Here is an 18,585-nt window from a genome sequence, read left to right on the forward strand (position 1 = left end):
CACTCTTTCTTAAGGTGTCCCGGTTTTCCGCAATTAAAACATTTTTTCTCCAAAGAGATATTACTTAAGGCTGCGGCCAGGTACTTCCCTTGCACCTGTGCCAAGTGGACCTGACTTCCTACCCTGTCACATCTTTGTATCATTTCTTCAACAGATGCATTCTTTGGCAGTCCCAGCATTGCCTTTTTGCAGTCATGATTACAATTCTGCCGCAGCAATGTCCTCAACACTATCTCTGTCCCTTGATTCTCCTCTCCCATGTCTCGGCCTACTGCCTCCTGCAGCCTGGCCACAAAATTAGTAAATGGCTCAGTGTTTCCCTGCGTAATCCTAGTCATGGGAAACTCTCTCTCTTTCTTAGAGGCTATAACCTTCCAGGCGGCAATAGCCATTCCGGCAATCAAGACATAATGGGCGGCCGAGTACTGTAATTGATTTCCTGTAACCTCAAACTGCCCTGTTCCTGTAAATCGCTGATAAGCCTGGAGGGCCTGAGCCCCTAGCCCACTGGTAGTGGTCTTTACCCTCTGAGAAAATTCTGATACCCAAATCACATTCTGCCCAGGGGTAAGGCAGGCTCTAGCTAAGCTCTTCCAGTCATTAGGAGTCAGAACGAACTGACGACTGAGAGTCTCAAGCATGGCTATGACAAAGGGTGAATTGGGGCCGTGTTTGGTACAAGCCTCTTTGAGAGTCGCTACTCTCTTCCACTCTATAGGTATGTGGCTCCTCCGAACCCCACCGGGGACACTGGGGTCCGCTATTTCTAGGACAGGAAATGTCCCTATGTCTTCTCCATTCTCTATAGCCTTTCGTATTCCCTTTTCCAAACTGGACTGTGGCCCTGGACTGTCTGACCAATGGAGCATGCTATAAGGAGGCGCAGAGGGAAGACACAGCGTATGCTCCCCTGCTTCGCCTTTCCCATCAGCTAGATGGTGCTCCGAATCTATTTTTTCTCTACACTCCTTAACTTTCTGCTTACCAGGGTTCTCCCCTCCCCTCTCTCCGCTTCCACTCTCATTCCAATCCCGCCCTGGCCTCTCTGGCCCTTCCAAAAGGCTCTTAATTACACCGAATATCAGGAAATCTAAATCCTCCAGCTCCCCGGGGCATTGTTGCTCATAAGCGCTCATTTGTTCTCCGACCGCTCCCCATCTTTCTCTTGATATTCCTGTCTGCTCGAGCCAAGGAGAAACTTTCCAAATCCTTTTACAAAATTCTCGGAGGTCGTTTAACTCTATAGTGACCCCCGCCTCCCTGCATTCCCTGTAAAGTATCTCAGCCCAGACCTCCTGTTCCTCTGGCTTTATTACTGGCAATTGATTCCCCATTCCTGCCCTTTTCCCATGGGTGTGGGAAGCTACTCTCACTCTTTCTCTCCTTCCGAATCTAGGATTCGGGACTCGCGTCTTTCACAGCCCCTTCCGGGTGTTCCCAAAGCACCCAGGATATCTGCGCTCCCTGTCCTCTGTTTGGAGACGCCAACTGCCAGGCCTAGAGGCCTGAGGGCTACCCGAGTCTTCCCTTACCTCTATCAGAGGTCTTCAGTTGGCCAAACCAGATGCTCGTATGAGAGAAAGGATGTTCCAGAGTCGAACAAGGGTTGAGCTTTATTTCAGGGTCTAGTTACAAGTGCAGGGGAATTCTTCCTTAGGAGGGAGCGAAGAATCTCCCAAGGAGGCAAAGATCTTACAATAAGAGATTGGAAGTAGAAGTATAAGTGGGGAGAGAGGGGGAGGGGAGAGAGGAGAGAGGAAAAGCGGAGCCTTGTTGTCCTCACACGTGGCCCCTCCACCCAAGAGAGCTTTCAGGCTTTCCTGATCCTACTTAAGCTCTCCATCCGCATAGTTTGCATCTGAATACCGTGCTGTTAGGTGTGCCCAGATCTGGGACAATCTCGAGGGCGGGGAGAGCTCTCTCCCATCACGTTTCTCACGGGAAAAGGTGGAAATACACGAGATAGCTCGGTTCACCTCGATTCCCAGTCGTTTCCTGGGGGGGCCTCGTGAGAACTCTAAGATTTAGAAGTTCCCACCTTTACCCTCCCGAGACTGTCCACATGGAATTGAGATTCCATCCCCAGCAGTCTGGAGCTCTGATTTTCATAGCAATCTCTCAGGTACCTGTCGCTGATAGCGATCAGGCACTGGTTACAGCAATGTAGTCCCTGTTCTGGGCGCCACTTGCAGCAGGCCGGCCGCGGGGGCGCCCAATTGTGATTGCTGAGAGTTCGTAAAAGAAAAGTAGACATGAAGCCAGGTGAAGAGTTGTAAAGGATGGCTTTAATTTATTAACTGGATAGCCAAGATTTATAGAGGTTATTACAGGCAAGCAAGCAGAATTCTTCATTGTGAGAACATTCAAGCAACCAAGGTCATTTCCATGAGAACTTTTTAGATTATTTCTTACACTCCCTAATCTAGTTCCTCCTGGAGAGACAGCCTCAGGGAGGCACAGTTTTGGGGTACACATGCAAGGTCAGGATGTTCTCATCTTTGCATATCAAGACTGGGGGTGGTGAGTCAATTTTTCTGAAAAGTTAGCGACTCATGTTAGTACAAGTCTCAAGTAAAACCTGGACAATACCTCACTTTCCCGACTACATCAGCACTGGCCCTCTAAATAATATTAATTCCAGTTTTTTATCCATGTAACCTGGCATTTAGGCTGATGTACTATGCAAATAAATTAATAAAGTGACAATATAGACCCTTCTGATTCTCCTTTCCCAATCTTAAACTAATAATTTGTTCTATGTCTGGTTCTAATTGCTGTTTCTTGTCCCTCATTAAGATTCTTCAGAAGAAAAGAAAGATTTTCTAATTCTTCCATCCCTTTGTTGACTTGCCACAAAAATTCTTGTGATCTACACAGTTAAAGGCTTTAGTGTAATCAACGAAGCAGGAATAAATGTTGTTGTTTTTTATTTTTTTTTCCTGAAACTCGCTTGCTTTCTCTATGATCCTGCAAATGTTGCCAATTTAATCTTTAGTTCCTCTGCCTCTTCAAAAATCAGTCTGTTATTCTGGTAATTTTCACTTCACATTTTGCCGAACTCTTCCCTTTAAGCATAACTTTGCTGGCCTGTGAAATGAGTGCATATGTTTGGTAAATATCCTTTGCTCTTGCCTTTCTTTGAGATTGGGATGTATAGCTATCTTTTCAAATCCAGTCGACACTGTTGTGTTTTCCAAATTTGCTGGCATATTGAGTGAAGCACTTCAACAAGATGATCTTTTAGGGTTTTAAATAGCTCTGTGGTAATTCTATCACCCCCACTCATGGCTAGCAATGTGTCCAAACACTAACTTGACTTCATTCTCCAGGATATCTGGTTCTATATCAGTAATGGTGGATATCAAAGGTATTAAGACCTTTGTTGTATGTTTATTTTTTTATATATTTGCCACCTTTTCTTAATCATTTCTGCTTTAGTTTAACCCTACCATTTTTATCCTTCATCATACCCATTTTACATGGAACTTTTCCTTGATATTTCTAATTCTCTTGAAATGAATTCTTGTGTTTCTCATTCTATTGCTTTCTTCATTTTCTTTGTATTGCTCAATTAAGAAAATCTTCTTATCTCTCCTTAGTATTCTCTAGCATTTTGTATTCAATTGAATGTACTTTTCCCTTTCCTTTTACCATTAGCTATTTGTAAAGCCCAATCAGACATTCATTTTGCTTTCTTGCTCTTCTTTTACTTTGAAATTTATTTCCTACCTCCTGTACACAATATTTTGAACATCTGTCCACAGTTCTATAGGGACTCTATCTACCAGATCTAATCCCTTAAATCTATTCATAACCTCCACTCCTTATTCATAAATTACATATAATGCTTTTCTCTATTTTCTTCAATTTAAGTCTGAATTTTACAATAAGAAGCTTGTGATATGATCCACAGTAAATTCAAGATCTTGTCTGAACTAAGTGTATAGAGTTTCTCCCCATTTTGCTGAAACGTATATCATCCGTCTAACTACTATAGTAACCTTCTGGTGATTTCTACGTGAAGAATCACCTTTTGAGTTTTTGACAAAGAGTATTTGTTATGATCGGCGAGTTATCTTTACAAAATTCTATTAATCTTTGCCCTGATTCATTTAATACTCCAAGGCTAAACTTGCCAGTTACTCCCATTATAATTTTTTTTCCACCACCTTGGCATTCCAATCAGCTATAATGAATGTGACATTTTTCTTTGTGTTGTTATTTCTAGGAGATGTAGGTATTTGTAAAAGTCAAGCTTGGCCTCTTAAGCATCAATGGTTGAAGCACAGACTTACATTACTTGATGTTGAATTGTTTGCCTTAGATTCCAAAATATATCATTCAATCATTTTTGAGATTATACCACTGTACTGCTTTGCTCACCTTTTTGTTGATTATGAGGTCTGCTATATTACTTCTTTTTTTTTTTTAATTTTTTTATTTTTTTTAATGTTTAACAATCACTGCCATACAATTGCGATTTTATCCCTCCCCACCCACCCCCCACTACCTCCCTCCCTCCCCACGACTGCATACAATTCTGTATAGATTCTACATAAACTTTCCTATTGAGTATATTTTCACTATCGTCATGCTGTGTAGTCAGACTAAGATAAATGAAAGAATCCGTATAACAAATCAGAACATGATACACAAACAGATACACATACACAAACATGATCTGCTACATTATGTGAGTGACTTCCATATTTCTCTCTCTGAGTGTGGAAGGCTTTTTGCCTTGAGGTCCACCATTGGGATTTTTTTTTTTTCAGAAGTTCTTGTGTTATTACAAAAATCTAAGTCTACCAGAAAAAACTCTCACACACTGTGGTTGTTGCTGTGCATAAAGTTCTCCTGGTTCTGCTCCTTTCACTCAGCATCAGGTCATATAAGTCCTTCCAGGCCTCTCTGAAGTCTTCTTGTTCATCATTTCTTATGGCACAATAGTACTCCATTACATTCATATACCATAATTTATTCAGCCATTCCCCAATTGATGGACATCCCCTTGACTTCCAGTTTTTGGCAACTACATAGAGTGCTGCTATAAATATTTTTGTACATGTGGGACCCTTCCCATTTTTATGATCTCTTGGGGATATAGTCCTAGTACCGATATTGCTGGGTCAAAGGGTATGCACATTTTTGTAGCCCTTTGGGCATAGTTCCAAATTGCTCTCCAGAATGGTTGGATGCGCTCACAGCTCCACCAACAATGAATTAGTGTTCCAACTCTCCCACATCCTCTCCAGTATTTATCATTTTTTTGTTCTGTCATGTTTGCCAATCTTATAGGTGTGATGTGGTACCTCAGAGTTGTTTTGATTTGCATCTCTCTAACCAATAGTGATTTAGAGCATTTTTTCATATGATTATAGATAGCTTTAATTTCTTCCTCTGAAAATTGCCTGTTCATATCCTTTGACCATTTATCAATTGGGGAATGACTTGTATGATTATACATTTGGGTCAGTTCTCTATATATTCTAGAAATGAGGCCTTTATCCCCGAGCTTAGCTGTAAAAATTTTTTCCCAATTTACTACATCCCTCCGGATTTTGGTTGCATTGGGTTTGGTTGTGCAAAAACTTCTCAGTTTAATGTACTCAAAGTTATCCATTTTGCATTTCATAATGCATTCTATCTCTTCTTTAGTAAAGAATTCTTCCCTTCTCCATAGATCTGATAAATACACTATTCCTTGCTTCTCCAGTTTATTCATGGTATCAATCTTTATACCTAAATCATGTACCCATTTGGACTTTATTCTTGTGTACGGTGTCAGGTATGGGTCTATGCCTAATTTCCGCCACACTGTTATCCAGTTTTCCCAGCAATTTTTTTCAAACAATGAGTTCTTATCCCAGAAGCTGGGGTCCTTGGGTTTATCAAACAGAAGGTTGCTATATTCCTTGCCTACTGCATCTTGAGTGCCAAGTCTATTCCACTTGTCTACCTCTCTGTTTCTTAGCCAATACCAAGTGGTTTTGATAATTGCTGCTTTATAGTACAGTTTAAGGTCTGATAGCGCTAGGTCACCTTCCCAAGCATTTCTTTTCATTAGTCCCTTTGATATTCTGGACCTTTTGTTTTTCCAAATGAATTTTGATATTATTTTATCCAGCTCTAGAAAGTAATTGTCTGATAGTTTAATTGGTATGGCACTAAATAAGTATATTAATTTGGGTAGAATTGTCATTTTTATTATATTAGCACGGCCTACCCATGAGCAACTAATGTTTTTCCACTTACTTAAATCTGACTTTATTTGTGCAAAAAGTGTCTTGTAATTGTGTTCATATAGTCCCTGGGTTTGTTTTGGCAGGTAGACTCCTAAGTATTTTATACTGTCTACCCTAACTTTAAATGGGATTTCTCTTTCTATCTCTTGCTGTTGAACTATGTTGCTAATATATAGGAATGCAGAGGATTTGTGTGGGTTTATTTTGTACCCTGCAACTTTGCCAAAGTTGTTTATTAATTCAAGTAATTTTTTACTTGAATCTCTGGGATTCTCTAGGTAAATCATCATATCATCTGCAAAGAGTGATAACTTAGTTTCTTCTTTGGCTATTCTAATTCCTTGAATATCTTTATCTTGTCTAATTGCTACAGCTAACATTTCTAGTACCATATTGAATAATAGTGGTGATAATGGACAACCTTGTTTCACCCCTGATCTTATTGGGAATGCATCTAGCTTATCCCCATTGCATATAATGCTTGCTGAAGGTTTTAGATAGATACTGCTTATTATTTTATGGAAAGTTCCCTTTATTCCTACGTTCTCCAATGTTTTTAGTAGGAATGGATGTTGTATTTTGTCAAAAGCTTTTTCTGCATCTATTGAGATAATCATGTGGTTTTTGTTAGCTTTGTTGTTGATGTGGTCGATAATGCTAATAGTTTTCCTAATATTGAACCAGCCCTGTAGTCCTGGTATGAATCCTACCTGATCATAATGTATTAATCTCGTGATTAGATGCTGTATTCGTTTTGCTAAAATCTTATTTAAAATTTTTGCATCTATATTCATTAGGGAAATTGGTCTATAATTTTCTTTCTCTGTTTTGTCTCTTCCTGGTTTGGGTATCAAAACCATATTTGTATCATAGAAAGAATTTGGGAGGACTCCTTCTTCCCCAATTTTCAAGAATAGTGTATGTAGTATTGGAATTAACTGTTCTTTAAATGTTTGATAGAATTCACTTGTGAATCCATCTGGCCCTGGAGATTTTTTCCTAGGGAGTTCATTGATGGCTTGTTCAATTTCTTTTTCTGAGATGGGGTTGTTTAAGTATTCAACTTCCTCTTCTGTTAATCTGGGCAATTTGTATTTTTTAAAATATTCATCCATCTCGTTTAGATTATCGAATTTGTGGGCATAAAGTTGGCCAAAGTAGTTTCTAATTATTGTTTTAATTTCCTCCTCATTGGAGGTGAGTTCACCCCTTTCATTTTTAATGTTAGTAATTTGGTTTTCTTCTTCCTTTTTTTTTGATCAGATTAACCAAAGGTTTATCAATTTTATTAGTTTTTTCATAAAACCAACTATTGGTTTTATTTATTAATTCAATAGTTTTCTTTATTTCAATTTTATTAATCTCTCCTTTGGTTTTCAGTATTTCTAATTTGGTATTTACTTGGGGATTTTCAATTTGTTCTTTTTCTAGCTTTTTCAACTGCAAGCCTAAGTCATTGATCTCCTCTTTCTCTATTTTATTTATGTAAGCATTCAGAGATATAAAACTTCCCCTAATAACTGCTTTTGCAGTGTCCCATAAGTTTTGGTACGTTGTCTCACTATTGTCATTCTCTTGAATGAAGTTGTTGATTGTTTCTATGATTTCTTCTTTAACCCAATCCTTCTTTAGAATTAAATTATTTAGTTTCCAATTGATTTTTGGTTTCTCTTTCCATGGCCTTTTATTAGATGTAATTTTTAATGCATTATGATCTGAAAAGGATGCATTGATTATCTCTACCTTTCTGCACTGGATTGTGAGATTTTTATGTCCTAGTACATGGTCAATTTTTGTAAATGTTCCATGTACCGCTGAGAAAAAGGTATATTCCTTTCTATTCCCATTTAATTTTCTCCAAAGATCTATCATATCTACCTTATCCAGAGTTTTATTTACCTCCTTAACCTCTTTCTTGTTTATTTTAAGGTTGGATTTATCTAGTTCAGAGAGGGGGAGATTGAGGTCCCCCACTAGTATAGTTTTGCTATCAATTTCTTCCTTCAACTCCCCCAACCTCTCCTCTAAGAATCTGGATGCTATACCACTTGGAGCATACATGTTTAGTAATGATATTGCTTCATTGTCTATGGTGCCTTTTAGTAGGATATAGTTTCCATCCTCATCCCTTTTGATTAGATCTATTTCTGCTTTTGCTTTGTCTGAGATTAGGATTGCTACTCCTGCCTTTCTTACATGAGCTGAAGCACAATATATTCTGCTCCATCCTTTGACCTTTATCCTATGTGTATCCCCCCGTTTCAAATGTGTTTCTTGTAAGCAGCATATTGTTGGATTATGGCTTTTAATCCATTCTGCTATCTGTCTCCGTTTTATGGGAGAGTTCATCCCATTCACATTCACAGTTATGATTACAATCTGTGTATTTCCCTCCACCCTCTTTCCCACCATTTGTGCTTTTAACTCTCCCGTCTCCCTTCCCCTCCTCAATAGTATTCACTTTTCTCCCCCTCCTCCTGCAGCCTTCCCCTCCTTCTTTTAGCCCCCCTCCCTTTTAGTCCCCTTTACTCTTATTGCTTCTTTCCTCCCTTTTAGCCACCCTCCCCTTTCTTCCCCCTTCCCCTCCTACTACCTATAGAGCTAGTTAGGATTATCTGCTTAAGGTTATTGTTCCCTCCTTTGAACAAATCAGATGAGAGTACCTCTCAAACAATGCTCATCTCCCTCCCCTCCTTCCCTCTACTATGGTTTTGTACTTCTTCCTGTGATATAATTTGCCATTTTCTGCTTCCCCCTTTCCACACCTCCTATTACATTCCCTTCTCATATTTAAATCATATTTTTGCCATGACATCATTTACTTTATGCCCGTTCCCTCTACATATATCCCTTTTATCATAATAGCTGCACAGTTTTCAAGATTAACAGGTAGCATCTTCCCTTACAGGGAGGTAAACAGATTGCCCTAATTGAGTTGCAAGTTTTTGTTTTTGTTTTTTCCCCTCTGTTTACCTTTTTATGATTCTCTGGAGACCTGCATTTGAAGATCAAATTGTCTATTGAGTTCTGGTGTTTTGGTCAGGAAGCTCTGGAAATCCCTTATTTCGTTGAATGACTTTCTCCTTGCCTGAAATGTTATGCTGAACTTTGCTGGGTAGTTGATCCTCGGTTGGAGTCCCAACTCCTTTGCCTTACGGAATATTGGGTTCCAATTCTTTCGATCTTTTAATGTAGAAGCTGCAAGGTCCTGTGTGATCCTGACTGTGTGACCTTGATATTTAAATTGTTTCTTTCTGGCTGCTTGTAGTATTTTCTCCTTCACTTGATAGCTCTGGAATTTGGCAACTATATTTCTTGGGGTTTTGAGTTTGGGATCCCTTTCCGGTGGGGAACGGTGGATTCTTTCGATGACTATTTTGCCCTCTGAGTCTAGTACTTCTGGGCAGTTTTCCTTGATGATTTCCTGGAAGATATTGTCCAGACTCTTTTCTTCATCATGGGTTTCTGGCAGGCCAATAATTCTTAGATTTTCTCTCCTGGATCTATTTTCCAGGTCAGTTGTTTTTCCAATTAAATATTTTAGATTTTCTTCCATCTTTTCATTCTTTAGATTTTGTTTGACTGACTCTTGTTGCCTCATTGAGTCATTAGTTTCTACTTGCCCAATTCTAATCTTGATCGTATTGTTTTCTTCAGTTAGCTTTCGCATCTCCTTTTCCATCTGGCCAATTTTTCCCTTTAAGGAGCTATTTTCTCCATTTAATTTTTGTACTTCTTTTTCCATTCGACCAATTTTCCCAGTTAGGTTTTGGGTTTCCTTTTCCACCTGATCAATTTTCCCTATTAGGTTTTGAGTTTCCTTTTCCGTTTGATTAACTCTTCCTTTTAGGGAATTATTCTCTCCAGTTAATTTTTGAACTTCCTTTTCCATTTCTTCAATTTTCTTTTTCAGATTGATGTTCTCATCAGTGAATTCTTTTTTTATGGTTTTAAAATCATTGGCCAGTTTTTCTTTTATATCCTTCTTCAGACGTTCCAGGTAATCTAGTTGTGCTTGCGAGAAATTCATAGTCCCATCTGAGGTTTCAGATGGAAGTACAGTCTCAGCTCTGACCTCTTTGGTGTTTGTGTTTTGGTCCTTATCCCCATAGAAAGATTCTATGGTTTTTTCACTTTTCGTCTGCTTTTTCCGATTCATGATGTTGGCTGAGTGTTGTAGCTTTTGCTTCTTTCAGTCAGAAGATAAAGATCTTTTAAGTTGAGCTGATGTTTGTCTAGGCTAAAAGCAGGCTTTTTGTTGTTGTTGTTGTTGTTGTTTCCCAGATCAACCCTGGGTTTAGCTTGATAGGTGTGTGGGAGGTGTGGTCTGGTCTCAGGCTATCTCCTCAGCTGGCCTGAGGCAAAGGCAAGGTCCGGGGGGGATGGTGATCCCAGCTTCCCTATTGTCTTCCCTTTTCCCCTGGAGGGCTGGGGCATGCCTAGAGGCTAATGCGTGTTCCCACCCCTCCTGGGGCTCGTCTCCCGGGCTGAGGCTTGCTTGGGTCTCAGTGCGAATTTTTCTCTGCCCTGGGTCGTCTGTCCCTCCAGATAGCCTCCACCACGGTAGGAAGAATCCCCCTTTGCCACCTCTCCAGCCTCTGGTGTTACGAGACCACTCGCCCCTTTCTGCTGCTCCCACTGATCCAGGATCAATCTGGGGAAGAATTTTATGGTTCCCTCACGGTCATCGGGGGGGAGGGGAGAGCACTTACTGATCACTCCGGCATCCCAGCTTCTGGATGTTCAAGTAGTGACCCACTGAAGTCCCGTCTTTAGGCTGAAGATTTCAAAGGCTGTTTAGCTGATATCGTTGGCTCGGCCTGGCTTATCTCCTGCTCTGCTGGTCTCGCCCGCCACTCTCGGGCCCCTCGGGTCGCCTCCGCCCTGCTGCGCCGACCGCGCTGCGCTGTGCGCCGGGCTCTTACCCCCGCGGAACAGATCCCTCCCGTGGACCTTCCAGTCCAGCCTGGGCTCCGAATCTGTCAAAGTCCGTCTCCCACTGGATTCTACACCTCCAAAGTCTGGTGAGACTCTCCCCCCAGAAATATCCAAAGGAGTTTTTCCAGTAGCTTAGGTGAGTCGTTGCTTTCACTCCGCCATCTTGGCTCCGCCCCTGCTATATTACTTCTAAGGGACTCTTCTTGCTCATAGGAGCATGTGTAATGGTCATCTGAATGAAATTCAACCATTTCCATCCATTTAAGTTCACTGAAACTTAAGATACTAATGTTTAATCTTTACTTCTCCTGTTTGACCAACTCCAACTTACCGTATAAGGTTCATAGATCTTACATTACAGGTTCCTATATAATATTGGTCTTTACAGCATTGACTTCCAGTCATCAACAAATGTATCAGCAATTGAGCTTTTTTACTTTGGTCTGGCTATTTCATTAGAAATAGAGCTACTTGTATCTGTCCTTCATTCTTCCCCAGAACCATTTCTAGCACCTTATAATGTGAGGAGCTTATTTTTCAATTTCATCTATTTTTAATCATTTTAGCACCATCCATGGTATGTTCTTGACGAAGATACAAGAATGCTTTGCCTTTTCCTTCTCTTTTTGTCAGAACTCTCCAATATGACCTGTACATCTTGGATAACTTTGAATTAGATATGTCTTGCTTCATTCTACAGTTTCCTCCACCATGACAAGGTGGATCTGGGGAACATAGAATTTAGACTAAGTGTGACATTTTTCAGTCACCTAGAGTGATATCAAAAAGGAAATTCAAATTGGTTGAGGAAATGTACTCACACTCAATGAATAAGGTATTAAGCCTGAGAGATTCTAGCAAGTATATAGAAGAGAGTACTCCAGCTAATTCAAGTGAGAATGTTTCTATTATTAAGAAAAAATAGCAGAGCCCCAGGCACTTTAGTTCAGTTCTCCTCCACAACTCCCTTTTAAATCAGAGGAGGGCCACATGAACTTTGAACGTATTGACAGCTTCCCATCTTCCTTTATCACCATAGCAGCATTTCAGGATCAGCTGATAATAGCATCTGACTTGGGAGAGAACAACTTGGATTCTGATGAAAAGTGCTACAATGAACCAAGCATTGAAAGGTATGCCAGATATTAGGGGGGCATTTTGAGGATTGCAGCAAAAGAACATCTAAGAAGAGTGATTAATGCCTTTGCCGCTTTAACTATTTTCCCCTAAATTCTGCAGATTATATTAGGAGAGCATACTGGCTCAGGGGTGAAAGTTCTGCATTAAGTATTCATAGCATGTCGGCTTAAAAAATGCTGTAATTGTTCAGTTATTTCAGTAGCGTCTGACTCTTTTTGAACTTATTTTGAACTTTTATTGGCTAAGACACTGGAGTGGTTTTCCTATTCATTCTCCAGCTCATTCACAGATGAGGAAACAGAGACAGACAGGGGTAAGAATGTTCCCTAGGGTCACACAGGTAATAAAATTCTGAGGCTAGGTTTGAAATCACAAAGATCAGTCTTCCTGATTCTAGAGCTGGCAGTCTATCCACTGTGCCACCTAGCTGCCCCATTCTAGAAACTACATCTTTATCAATGCTAAATAGGATAACTAATTGCCATCATGGGAAAAACAAACCACTGAACACTCATGAGCAATAGCATTAGAAAAATACACCTAATTCCTCAAGGATAATAGTAGAATTCTGAGTTGATGTAGTAGTCATTACTGGAGGAATCAAATTAAAAATGAAAATGGGAACTGGCAACATCACTCAAGAACATGGGCTATATCAAGATGTTTTTCACACATTTCTCCTTTCCCTTTGCTTTTATCATCTGAGTAAGTCTGGCTATTTCTCACATACAGATATTTCTTTTATCTTATTTTATTTGCTAAAATAGCTGTCTTTATTGAACCACTTCCTGTTATCTGTGAAAGACCATGGATGCTTACATAAAAAGAACTGCTGACTCCTGAGTACAGATCTGAGTACAGAACTTTATAAAAAATCCTGGTCTTGTTTATTTGGTCAGCATTCTCCATTGCAACATGTCTAAATTGGACATGCTCTGTATGATGCATATGTATGATCTATGTAAAATTGCTTGCCGTTTCTTTTTTTAAAATTTATTTATTTATTTTTAGTTTTAAACAGACACTTCCCAATATTTTGAGTTCCAAATTTTCTCCCTATCTCTCCTCTCCACCCACCCCAAGAGAACATGGATTCTGATTACCACTTCCCCCAATTTGTTCTCCCTTTTATTATACTCCTCTTGTGTCTTATCTCCATCCCCTCTATTTTCTTTAGGGCAAGAAAGACTCTTATATTCCATTGTTTGTATATCTTCTTTACCAGTTGTATGTAAAGACAATTTTTAACATTCATTTTAAAACTTTGTGTTCTAACTTCTCTCCCTTCCTTTCTCCCCACCCATCCCCTCTGAGAAGGCAAGCAATTCTGTGCAAGTCATACTTGCGTGGTTATGTGCAACACTTCCATAGCATTCATATTGTGAAAGGCTAACTATATTTCCCTCCATCTTATGTTGACCCCCATTTATTTTATTCTCTCTTTTGACCCTATCCCTCCTTAAAAGTGTTTACTTCTAATTACCCATCCTACCACTTGTCCTCTCTTCTATTATCCACCCACACCCCACTTTTCCCATTCCCCTCAACTTTCCTGTAGTGTAAAATAGATTTTAACACCAAATTGAGCATGTTTGTTATTCCCTCCTTAAGCCAAATGGGATAAAAGTAAGTACACTCTTTCCCTCTCACCTCCCCCCTTGTCCCCTACATTGTAAAAACATTTTTGGCCTCTTTTATGTGAGATAATTTGCCCCATTCTGTTTATCCCTTTCTCCTCCCAATATATTCATCTCTCACTCCTTAATTTGCTTTTTTAGGTATCATTCCTCCCTATTCAACTCACCTTGGGCCCTCTGTCTATATGTATGTAATCCCTCCAACTATGCTAATACTGAGAAAAATCTAAAGAGTTACAAATATGACCTGTCCATGTAGGAATGTAAACAGTTCAGCTTTACTAAGTTCCTTATGATTTCTCTTTCCTGTTTACCTTTTCATGTTTTTCATGGTACTTGTGTTTGAAAGTCAAGTTTTTCTATTCAGCTCTGATTATATCCACAGGAATGCTTGAAAAATCTTGTATTTTATTGAAGTTCTACTTTTTGCCCTGAAGTAGTGTACTCTGTTTTGCTGAGTAGGTGATTCTTGGTTTTAATCCTAGCTCCTCTGACCTCTGGAATATTATGTTCCAAGCCCTTTTATTCCTTAATGTACAAGCTGCTAGATCTTGTGTTATCCTGACTATATTTCCACAATACTAATACAGTTTCTTTTTGTCTGAGTATAATATTTTCTCCTTGTCCCAGGAGCTCTTGAATTTGACTACAATATTACTAGGGATTTTCCTTTGGGGATCTCTTTAAGGAGGTGATCAGTGGATTCAATATCTATTTTACCCTCTGGTTCTACAGTATCAGGGCAGTTTTCCTTGATAATTTCTTGAAAGATGATGTCTAAGCTCTTTTTTTAATCATGGCTTTCAGGAAGTACAAAAATTTTTCAACTGTCTCTCCTGGATCTATTTTCTAGGTCAGTTGTTTTTCATTTTTCATAAGATCATTACCTTCCATCTGCTACATTTTAATCTTTAAGGAATTATTTTGTTCAATGAGCTTTTGGACTTCCTTTTTCATCTGGCCAAATCTGCTTTTTAGGACACTCTTCTCTACGTTGGCTCTGTGGATCTATTTTGCAATTTGGGTTGGACTGTTTTTTGAAATATTTTCTTCTGAGCATTTATGGTCTCCTTTAGCAAGCAGTTGACTCATTTTTCATGAGTTTCTTGCATCACTCTCATTTGGCTTCCTCATTTTTGCTCTTCTTCTCTAACTTGTTTTTCAAAATCCTTTTTAAATTCTTCCATGGCCTGAGACGAATTACTATTTGTCTTGAAGTCTTTGAGTGTAGGACTGTTGACTTTGTTTTCCTCTGTTTGCCTGTTTTGGTCTTTCTTGTCACCAAAGTAAGATTCTATAATCTGATTTTTTCCTGTTTTTGCTCATTTTCCCCGGTATTTATTTGATTTTTTAGTTCTTTTTCAAGGCAGTTTTCTGCTTCCAGTGAGGGGTGGGGAGGTGTCAGTTCCTTGAACCCACCACAATCTGTGGGACTAGCCCTCCATAAACAGTCGCTGCCACTGCCCTCACCCCTGCTGCTGATGCTACAGGGTCATCCTCTGTGGGCTCCTTGCCCCCTCCAACAACCTCCCAAACACTCTCTCACATAGATCCCACAGTATTTTTTGTACTAACTTCCAAATTGTCCTTCGCTTTTTGGGGTTGCAAAGTCTGAAAGCCACCACAGGTGCCCGAGATTCAGTTCCCCCACAGCCTGCTCAGGTCCCTTCTGTGCTGATGTGGCCCAAGCTGCACTGTGCTCTAATCCAAGAATGGTGCAATAGACACTTCTAGGAGACCTTTTAGGCTGTCTTTGGCTGGAGATTCTCTTCACTCTGTCATTGGGTGGGTTCTTCACTTTCAGAATTTGTTAAGAGTCATTTTTACAGATATTTGGCTGGGTTTGGTGGAGAGAGCACTAGCAAGTCTTTGCTGTCGCTCAGCTGTCTTGGCTATTCCCTGGAGATATTTTATTAATGCAAACCTTGAAAGGTCAAATAAAGCAAGAATTTTATGAGAAAGAAGAGAAGAATTTATTCCCTTAACCTGAAAGATTTTGTCAAGGTCTTACATGCTTTTATATAAACAACTTTTTAAACTCTATCAGTTATATGATACCTATACTAATTTACCCGTAAGAGTATTTTATCTATGTTCAAAGGCCCTGGATCTAAGGATGACATGGGGAATATTGCTTTCCTTTCCTGAAATTCAACTTCTCAATCTACAAATGAACAAATTCAACCTAAAGAAAGCACTGTGTTCCCTATTTAGCTCTAAAATTCCTCTGATCTTATGTCTAGAGTCTAATGTAGTAATAATGTATGTGTGTGTGTGTGTGTGTGTGTGTGTGTGTGTGTCCGTCCTTCACTGCTGAAGAAGATCATACCATCAGAAAAATGATGACATGACTTGCACTTGACTTTGTTTTGAGTGAGGAATGGCTATGCAGGTCACCAGTCTCACTTCTCCTATGACTTGAAAGACAAATAGCATAAAATGTTAAGAGACAAAGTCAATAATTTATAGAAAACTGGCCTCAATGTCAAGAACTACTACTTACACATGCCTGTTTGAACCTGGATATATAATTAGTCCTCAAAATTCTCTGGACAACTCTCTAAGACTGAGTTGCAAGAACAAAGGAGTGCCTATTTATACTCATCTTGGATGTTCCTTCATTTGGGAGCTCCCTTTATCAATGAAATCACAAACTTACCCCCTATTGCAAGCCTATGATTGAGCGATAGTCATTTAATTATCATTTAAATATTTAACCTTGTACCTAAATTTCAGAATTATCACATCAAGGAAAAGAGATTACAAGCAACCAGAAAGAAATAATTCGATTATGGTGGAGCCACACTCAGGAAAACACAAGATTTAGCAGCATCTTCATTAAAGTATAAGAGAGCTTGAGATATGATATTCCAGAGGGCAAAGGACCAAGGATTACAAACAAGCATCACCTCCACAGCAAAAATGAGTATAATCCTTCAGGGAAAATGGACATTCAATGAGATATATGACTTTTATGCCTTCTTTATGAAAGGACAAGAATTGAATAGAAACTTTGACTTTCAAATAGAAGATTCAAGAGAAGCATGTAAAATTAAACAGAAAAGGGAAATCATAAAGAACTTAATAAGATTCAACTCTTTAAATTCCTACATGGGAAGACATTTGTAACTTCTAAGATCTTTGTCATTGTTAGATAGTTAGAAGGTATATACATACATACATACATACATACATACACATATATATGTATACGTACATACACATGCACACACAGAAGGCACAGATGTGAGTTGAATATGAAGGGATGATATCTAAAAATAAAATTGAGGAGTGACAGAGGAATGTAGCAGAAGAAAGGGAAAGGGAGAAGTAAAATGGGGTAAATTACCTTATATAAAAAGCAAGACATATCTTTATTCTGCGGAGAGAAAAGGAGGGAAGTGAGGGAGACTGAGAGAGCCTTGTTATAATCAGAATTTGCTTAAAGAGGGAATAACATATGCATTTAATTGGGTATAGAAATATGTTACCCTATGGCAAAGTAGGGAGTAGAGATAAGAGAAGTTGAGTGATAGAAAGTGGGGAAGGTTTGGTGAGGGGTACTCAGAAGCAAAACAATTTTGAGGAAGGACAGGGCAAAAGAGAAAAAGAATTGAAAAAAACAGGAGGGGGTGAAGGAATAGGATGGAGGAAAATACAATTAGCAATAGTAACTTTGAAATAATAATAGTGGAAAAAAATCATTTTGAAGTCAGTTGCTCTGAAGCCCCATTTCTCAGAAATATATAGAGAACTAGTCAAATTTTAACATGAGTCATTGCCTAAAAGATAAATTATCAAAATATATGATTAATTATCAGATGAAGTAATTAAAACTATCTATAGTTGTATTAAAAATATGCTCATACTTACTATATTAACTAAAGGAACAGAAATGGAAAATGATACATGTTGGAAGGAATGTGGGAAAAATGAGACATCATTGTACTGTTGGTGTAAATGTGAACTGATTCAAGCATTCAGTAAACCAATTTAGAACTGTGCCTAAAGGGCTATAAAACCATATGTACCATTTGACCTAGCGATATCACTGCTAGGCCTGCTTTCCAAAAAATTAAAAAATTTGTCAAAGAAAACAAAAAGAATAAAAGACCTTGTATCAGTAAGTACCCCAACTTGCACAGGGGGGCCTGTTACCACAGGATTTTTTATCTGCTTCTATAAAAGACAAGACAAATTTTGAGGGGTTAGCAAACATTTTAATCAAGCACAAGCATCAGAGAAAATCAAAATGAAAAATTTACAGAAATAAAAAACCAATATCTAGTGCTTCCAAATTGCCTGACTATTAATGTAAATACATTTTTCCCAGAGAGGAAAGGACCAACATCTGGAATTTTCAAGCTGGGGGGTGGGGGATCCTTAGAAGCTTCCCAGAATCTGTCATCTGGCACATAAACCTTCTTTCAAAAATTAAACCCCAAGGTACCATCTCATCCTGAGAGTATTTATACATTTTTCAGAGTCAGAGAGCATGACCCTCTGATCCAGTGCCTCAATAGGAAAAAGAAAAGGTACTTGGGACCCTCCTACAAAATATCTCCACTAATCAAACTTCCTTCAATGGGCAGACCTATCAATGGATGGGAAAGATCTTCTTTAAA

The sequence above is a fragment of the Notamacropus eugenii genome, chromosome 4, assembly GCF_028372415.1.
Source record: "Notamacropus eugenii isolate mMacEug1 chromosome 4, mMacEug1.pri_v2, whole genome shotgun sequence".
NCBI lineage: Eukaryota > Metazoa > Chordata > Mammalia > Diprotodontia > Macropodidae > Notamacropus > Notamacropus eugenii.